Genomic DNA, 9,173 nt, shown 5'->3' on the forward strand with positions numbered 1-9,173 from the left:
CACACACACACACACTTTTTTTTTGTTCAAATAGCTTAAAAATAACTGTGGGGGAGGAACTAAAATACTACTGCCAGTTTTAACCTAACCAATCGTATATGGGTGTTTGATCACAGCTATTCTATTCAACAAAGCCCTGTAGTATTGATCAGAGTGAATTATTTAGTCTGCCATTGCAGCTAGTAGGTGAACTATAACAGGACATAGAAACTATCAAGCTTGAAAAAAGTGTTTTATTCCTCTAAATAACAAAGAAATACTTCTTCAAAGGTATAAGTGACCATTTAAAATGTAATGGCTATCTAAAGTACCATTTAGTCTGTGGTAAACCTGTAGGGAGAATGTGCGCACATAAGACTCTGACTAGATCACACGGTGAATGCAGCTGTACATGCTGCTGGTTCACTTCAGCCTGGATTGTCACAGCTTTCTTGTTGATCTCTGTTGACGTATGAAGAGGCGATAAGAAAGGAGACTCGAGCATGCTTTGGATCGATGGCCAGCTCTTGCTTAGCCATTGATCCCAATCCAGTGTGAACAGCACTTCAGCAGCACCTAGCAAGCCTTGGGGCTGGTCAATTGATTCCGTTTGTGTTGGAGATTCATAACCGTGAAGGCTCATTATTGACTTCTGGCTCTTCTGGACTGCCTGAGTGCTTTAGACACGACTGCTGTGTAGTACTGATTCAACATTTTATTTTTTGATGTACTGGCATTTCTTCTCCTCTGGAGACGCAGCATTTCTAAGAAAGAACCTGACAAGACTGTAAAAAAAAAGAAGCAATGTTCCGCATTTATCTAGCCTCTTTTATACATATCTAGGTTCTAAAAAGCATGTATTGTTTTCTTTCACTTAGTCACACAAACATTTTTTCACCACATTTTTATTAGTGTTCTCCTTACAAATGCAGAATTTCCTCTTCTACAATCAAACACTGATAGGCATCATACAGTAAAGACCATATCAGTGCCTTGCACAAGGACACTGATGCATGGAGGAGCTAAGCATTGAAATGCCACTTTACTTGGAGGAAGTCAACCGTTCTATCACAGATTCTCTGCCATCTATCTTTAAACACCAAAAGTGTTCTTGGTAAACCTTTGAGAAACAAAATGACACCATCTTTAAATAATAAAAAATAGGATTTTCTAATTATGAAATTATCCATACATGTTCTATTTAACAACATTTTGTTACGAGTTTAAAATCAAATATAACACAGGTTCTCTCAGGGATGGGCATTCTTTCCCCCTAAGTGTCACATACAGAACTGGGATTGATTTTAATTAGGCTTATAGACAATTTATACTTTATACATATCATGTAAATATTAAATGTTCTCAAGAACATTTGTGGAAAGTAATGTGCATATTTTTTAGAATTTATACTGTGTCAGACGAGCTTCTTCACTGTCCACTTTTAAAACTCTAAATACATGAATTTACTCCCTGGCCTTTGGCACAGCCTGAGACTTACTTCTGTTCATTTTACTTCAATTGTGTTATTTTTACAGGTCTTGTTGTTTTCACAGTTTTTATTCTTTATGTGTTTAAAAGTTTTTTGATTTTACATATAGCACATTTTGTTGCAGCATGGCTGTATTAAGGAACTTCAAAAATAAATTGGTAGTAGTAGTAAAATAATTATTTTCTACATTTCTCTCTTTCCAGTGAAATAAATGAACATGTGCACTAATATCATGTTTCACACCTGAGGTGATATAAAGGAGTGATGACAGGGGACTGTCAGTGCTTCTCAGAGTACATGAACTCAGCAGAGTCCTCCAAACACTGTTTGATAAACTTCTCATTAGAGAACATCTAACTGTTTTTAGCTGTTTTGTGAGATACCATGAAATTTGTTTTGGCTGCTCTATTTATGAATGTCTAAAGCTTGGTGGGGGGGGGGGGGGGGACTTTGTTGATTATACAGTTTGAGACGTGAAGCTTCTTATGTGAATGGCTGCTCTGCGTTTCTGTAATTTGTCTGATTGTGCTGAGTTGTAATTTTTAACAGTGTTCTGTTCTCCACAAACAGGCGCACTGCTTTGTCTTCAGTGAATAAACACTTAGAAGAATGTGTTATGTTTAAAAACTCAACATTCTGTATCAGATGTATATTTTATTGTGTGCTGACATGATCCATCCATCCATCCATCCATCGTCTTTACCCACTTCTTCCTTTTCCGGGTCACAGGGGTCACTGGTACCTATATCCAGCAGTCACTGTGTGAGAGGAGGGGGATCCAGGACGGGTCTCCAGTCCATCACAGGGACACAGAGACAAACGAGACAAACAACCATTCACTCTCTCTCTCACCTAGAAACAATTTAGAGTTACCAGTCAGACTAATATGCAAGTTTTTGGTCTGTGGGAGGAAACCAGAGTACCTGGAGAAAATCCACACAGCATGGAGAGAACATGCAAACTCCACCCAGAAAGGCACCCGGCCGGGATTTGAACCGGGGCAGCCTGCTCATTGACAGGCGGTAGCTCTACCAACTGTGCCACCTTGCTGCCCTGCTGACATGCTGATTATTCAAATTTCTGACAAACTCCACCAGCAGTGGGGAGACTTTTCTGGTAGCGCACACTCAGATGCTGCTGATACAAACAGCCACTCACTTTCAGAATAAAAGCACTACAAAATCATTTTAAAGAAGCTGAGACTTTGGATTCATTTTTAAATTCACTTCTTAAATTTAAATAAAGAGCATATACCCACTAACTCTAAAGGCTTCCACAGACTCGGGCAAACCTCAGTCTGCGCGGAATCTGTGCACTCTGTCCGCAGCGGGTTGAGACTTCATTCTCGAGCATCTACACTGATCGGCTGCAGACCAGCTCCACAGGCAAGGAGCATTTACCTTCGAGACAAATTGAGTTTGCCGATTGGTCATTTGCTGACATGCCTACTGGATTGATTGACAGGTCGCAAAAAAAATAAATAAACGAGAGCTGGCGTCCCAGCCGCAGCGGTGTTTATACCAGTATGAAGTTAATAAAAAGTTCTAAATTAATTTTTTTTTTTTTTTTTTTAAACAGGAAGTGCTGGCCCTGCAGCCCACACATCAGACTGACCCACCAGGAAATCTCCAGACCCTCCCGCAGCCATGCTGGGCCTGATTTTAATTCTCTAATGATAAATTCCTTAATTTCTCACAATTTCTGTCATGACATCAATGGACGAGGAGGAAGAGATCGCTTGCCTCTTGGAAAAAACAAAACAAGGCCATTAAATCAGATCAGGGATGAAGAAGGGGCATTTGATACATTGGCGTCACATACAAAACAGTCCATCGCTGGGCATTTTATTGTGCAACACCGAGTACACTTACGCGGTTGTAAAAATTGAGCTTTGCATGGACACGCCTTGAGGGCATCTGCGTTGCATCTAATCTGGTACGCGCGGACCTCCGTGGACTGACATATGCTCGAATATACTCGAGCCTTAAGGGAAATAGCTGGACATTAAACTGCTTAGGTCTCCCTTCAGTTACCAGTGTTCACCAGCTATAGTGTTTCTTTTATAACGGTGAATGAAAGCAAAATATATCTAGACATTAATCTCAAAAACATTTCAATGGTTTGCAGAGTTAAAAAGTTCAACTCAATTCAAAAATACTTTATTAATCCCAAAAGGAAATAAAGTGTGGTTATAACTCGACAACCAAAGTTGCCAAAGTTAAGTTGATGTTAAGGGAGCATCTCCATCACCTATTTAACATTGTATATCGTAATTTGACTCAACATCATAGAAATTATCTGTAACTATTTAGAAGAGACTGTCAAGTTTTACTTGACATTGATTTTCTATTTTTATTTACTTAGTTATGGAAATAGCACAGATTTGTTTTGGTGATAATGTTTTAAGCTAATAAGCTTGAATGGTGAACTGAAGGAGTGATTTATCCTTAAAACTTTGAACTCTTCATAAAGCCATGAAGCGTTTCCTGTTTTTTATTTCAATCAGATAACATTACGTAGCTCCCTGTTATGTAAAGATTTCTCCTTAAATCATGGTTAAAAAAACTCATTATTAACCTATTCAATTCAATTCAGTTTATTTATATAGTTCCAAGTCACAACAGAAGTCATCTCAGGTCACTGAACTAAGTATCAACTGCGCATCATTCCTTTTTTTATGTATTGCCTTTGAAATATTTTTAGGTGAATTTATTTTCCTATTTTTGTGATACATCTAACATATACATTCATTTTGTTATTATTTAAATTGATGAAAAAAAGTACCAAGATTATTTAGAATAGAATAGAATAATAGAATATTTTTACTGCAATCAGGTCTCCTCACTGACAGATTGATCCCACCTGTTAGAATATATAGAACCGTCTATTTTGATTTCTGCTAGTACCCATCCTGCTTATAAAAGCATTTTATGAGTTTTGTTTTTTACTATGTTATGTATGCTTTATTGCTCAAGGCTTACCAAACTGTCTCTGATTTCTTTCATCAATCTTAATCTACTTTTTGAACAGGTTTCTGGTCTGCTGTCTTTTTTCTTCCTTTCCTTGTTCTTTTTTAATCTTTCAAATTCCTACCTTTTCAAACCTGATTTACCTACTCTGACAGTTTATCTCTATCCAGTTATTCATAGCATCTTTTACACACAGTTTTGACCACAAAGCCCTTGTTGGGTGACTTACTTGGTAATTATGGCGTCAGCAAGACGTCAGATTTGTGCTCTGTGCAGCTGCTGTCATTGTCAGCACTTATCTCCACTGTGACTCAGTGTTCAATTAGGCATCAAGTGAATGTAGCTGCGGTATAATGCTAGCTGAATAGAGTCTTTGGGATTTAAACACTGGTGACAGAGAGATTGGAGATGAGTTGATTACCACTGCAGTAATATGACGACATTCAGACCACAGGTATGCATGGGGATTGTTTACGTATCTGAGTGTTGATTTAAATGTTCATACATTTAATCTTGATTTAGGCAAGGACAATATTAATAAAAAAATCAAGTATGCCGAAAAAGTGCGGTATGAAAATAAGAATTTGAGATATTGATAATGCTAATTGATAAGGAAACCTGGTGGTAAAATAGTGAAGTGCAGGAAGCTTTTCACAGAAAGAGGTTAGCCAAGAAGAAATATGACAGTGAGTGGACTGAATAGAGGAGACAGGAATATAAGGAGATGGATGTAGAGCAAAGAGGGAAGTAGCTAAGGCAAAGAAGAAGGCGTATGATGAGTTGTATGGGAGGCTTGGCACTAAACAGGAATTGTACCTATTGACGACACAAAGGGATCAGGCTGGAAAGGATGTACAGCAGGTTAGGCTTGTTAAAGATAGGAATGGTAATGTTCTAACAAGTGAGGAGAGTGTGACGGGAAGATAGAAGTATATTGAGGAGCTAATGAATGAAGAGAATGGAAGGGAAAGAAAAAAAGAGGTCATAGAAACTGTGGACCAGGAAGTTGGAAAGATTAGTGAGGGTGAAGTCCCAAAAGCTCTGAAAAGAATGAAGAAGAGGAAGGCAGTAGGACCTGATGACATACCAGTGGAGATTTGGAAATGTCTTGGAGAAATAGCAGTGAGGGTTTTGACTCAAATATTCAATGGCATATTTGAGGGTGAGAAAATGCCTCAGGAATGGAGTAGAGTGCTGGTGCCTATTTTTAAGAGCAAGGATGATGTACAGAGTTGTAGCAACTACAGGACAATTAAGTTGATGAGTCAAACAATGAAGATCTGGGAGAGAGTTGTGGAAGAAAGACAAGAGGTGACTATTTGTGAGCAGCAGTATGGTTTAATGCCAAGAAAGAGCACCACAGATGCCATATTTGCTTTGGAGAAGTACAGAGAGGGTCAGAAAGAACTCCATTGTGTCTTTGTGGATTTAGAAGAAAAAAAAAACATAATAGGTTGCCAAGAGAGGAGGTGTGGTATTGCATGAGGAAATCTGGAGTGGCAGAAAAGTATGTTAGACTGGTAGAGGACATGTATGAGGACAGTAGGACAGTGGTGATATGTTCTGTAGGAGTGACAGAAAGCGTAATGGTGGAGGTGGGGTTACATAAAGGATCGGCTCTGAGCCCCTTCTTGTTTGATCTGGTGATGGACCGACTAACCGATTAGGTCAGGCAAGAATCCCCGTGGGCTATGATGTTTGCAGATGGCATTGAGATCTGTGGTGAGAACAGGGAACAGGTGGATGAGAACTTGGAGAGATGGAGGTATGCACTTGAAAGAAGAGGAATGAAAGAAAGTCGTAGTAAGACAGAGTACATTTGTGTGAATGAGAGGGAGGAGGTGGAACACTGAGGCTACAAGGAGCAGAGGTCACAAAGGTGCAGGACTTCAAGTACTTGGGGTCCACTATCCAGGAAAATGGGGAGTGTGGTAAAGAGGTGAAAAAGAGAGTCCAGGTAGGATGGAAAGGATGGAGAAATGTTTCAGGAGTGATTTGTGACAAAAGGGTGTCAGCAAAGCTCAAAGGAAAAGTTTACAAGACAGTGGTGAGACCAACTGCAGGTTTACTTGTGGTTCCTAGAATTTACACAAACAGAATGGGAGGCAGATCCTTCAATTATCAGGGTCCTCTCTTGTGGAACCAACTTCCAATCTCTGTCCATGAGGCTGACACATTATCCAGTTTTAAAACTAGGCTTAAGACTTTCCTTTTTGCTAAATCCTATAGTTAGGATTGGCTTGGGTTTCCTGAGCTGTCCCTTAGTTATGCTGCTATAGGCTTAGACTGCTGGAGGACAAACTTGTGAGAGTAGCACTTGCTGCAGATTCCAAGATGGCCGCCAATCACCCCCAGCTGACGGTCATCTCCCTGATGAGCTCCTGCTCCTATTTAAGTCTGCAGTCAAGTCTACTCGATGCTGGAGCATTGAGTTCCCCCGGTACTTAATGTTTCTAGCCGTTTAGTGTTTCATGGAATATAAGTCTTACCGTGTGATCTTGTTTCTACAGTTCCTCTTCACCTCCCGGGTCCTGTCCTGATTCCACGGGTTCCAGTCCTCAGATCTCTCGTGCCTTGCCAAGCTCTGATCTCTCGTGCCTTTCTACTCAGTCTCTGGGAATAATCATCTTGTTCTGGAACTGCTGCACAGTGCCTCGATCTCACCATCTCCTCTGGAAACTCTGGGCTTCTCTTGGATCCACTTTCACAAGAACTGCCAACTGTAAGATAAGAAATCTAATTACAAGTTTGAACATAACAACTTACCTGCCCCAGCTGAACTTGTCCTCCGTTTCCAGGAGTTCCAGTCCTGATGCCTGTGCGGTCAAGTTTTCACTGTAAATAAATAAACACTGTTTCTTTTTACTCTGAGTCTCGTGATGTTCCGGGTCTCGTTCGATTGGGTCACTCCCGAGTCATCACAAAACTGACCACACTTTTCACTCTGCTACTGTCTTTACTTACTCTGCTCAACATTTGTAATTATTTTTTCTATCCTGAACATGTTTTATTTTTTTGTCTTTCAGGTACACCTGGACATATATCTGGACCTACCATTCTGTGTTCGTCTGTCTCTCCTTCCTGTCCTCTCAAACCAGCCGGTCAAAGCAGATGGCCGCTTGTCCTGAGCTTGGTTCTGCTGGAGGTTTCTTCCTTTTAAAAGGGAGTTTTTCCTTTTCACTGTTGCCATTGTGCTTGCTCAGGATGGGAGACTGCAATGAAGCCAAGATTCAACTTGTCTGCTGGATTTCTTAGATAGAGAACTTTACTAATTGGCTTTTATGTATGTGAATGTTTCTGTAAAGTGCCCTGAGACAACTTTGTTGTGATTTGGCACTATATAAATAAACTGAATGGAATTGAACTATGTTGTATGGTCTGGAGACAGAGACTTGGACAAAAAGACAGGAGACAGAACTGGAATTGGCAGAAATGAAGATGTTGAGGTTCTCTTTAGGAGTGACAAGGATAGATAAGATTAGGAATGAAATTATCAGAGGTACAGCACAGGTTGAACAACTGAGAGATAAAGTTATACCCCTTTTCCATTAGTACAGAACCACTCAATTAGACTCAGCATAGTTCCAAGGCTTTTCCATTAGTAACAGTACATAGAACCGGTCTCTTTTTTCAGAACCCTTGGCTCTGTGACTCTAACCGGGCCGACCAAAACGTGATGTCAGAACACTGCCGGTCACTGATTGGTCAGGGGTTGGAGTCACTGGCTGTTTGAGAAATTTCACATTTGATCTGCCATTTGCAATTTTAACTTCATGAGCAGCTGGACCTATTTTAAAGGTTTTTAAAACAATAAAAACAGCACTGTGGTCTAATGCTGAAGTGCAGGCGTTTTTTGTGCTTGGTGGTCGATGACAAAATTCAGATCGAGCTAGATGGAGCTCCGCCAGTCCTCTCCACCAGACCCCCTCAGGCCAGGCAGGGTATTATCTCCCAGGCTCCGAACTCCATTGGTCAGCGCAAAAGATCCTCCATGCTACCAACTCGGGCTCTGGGCTGGCCTTGCATGCTCTGCGGGCTCCGAGCTCCACTGGTCACCGCAGTGAATCATACGAGCTGCTGACTCACAGAAGGTTGTTGCCCAGACCCCGGCCTTGCACGCTCATGAAGGTCGATCCCTGATCCCGGCATACAAGCAGACTAGGATGGTTCGGGCACACGGAGGGTGGAAACAATTTTTAAAAACATTTTATGTATTAAAAAAATAATGTTTTTGTCATGAACCAGAGGCCGGATCGCAAACAACAACAACAACCACTGAGAGGGTTAAAAGATTTATTGTGAAATAAAGTAAAACTCTGGAGTAGGTCCGGTTCTGGGCTGGTTCCGATCTTCTGATTGGTAGTTCGTGATTGGGTAGTGTTGTAGTGGCGGGCTGCCAGTAGAAGTAGAACTGATGTTAAGGTCCACTGGAACGGAGTCCAACAGGCTTGCAACTAAAATATAAAGGTTAGTAGATGCAGGGGGAAAGAGACTAATTGGGGAAATGAATCTGTGGGAATCAGATTCAGGGGTAAGGATAAGTCCGTGATACAGAATGAGCTTGACCTTTAATCCGTGATCCAAAAACAGTCAGAAGGGAAAGGCAGAGTTCATACCGTGAAGTCAGTTGTTCAGCAGAAGTATCCAGTACGTGATCCAAAAAGAGAGTCAAAAAACAAGAGCATGAGTCGGTACCTGATCAGATGAGCAAAAGCAGACGAGGGCTGAGGCAGAAG

The sequence above is a fragment of the Nematolebias whitei genome, chromosome 5, assembly GCF_014905685.2.
Source record: "Nematolebias whitei isolate Nwh7 chromosome 5, NemWhi1, whole genome shotgun sequence".
In the NCBI taxonomy this organism is placed as follows: Eukaryota; Metazoa; Chordata; class Actinopteri; order Cyprinodontiformes; family Rivulidae; genus Nematolebias; species Nematolebias whitei.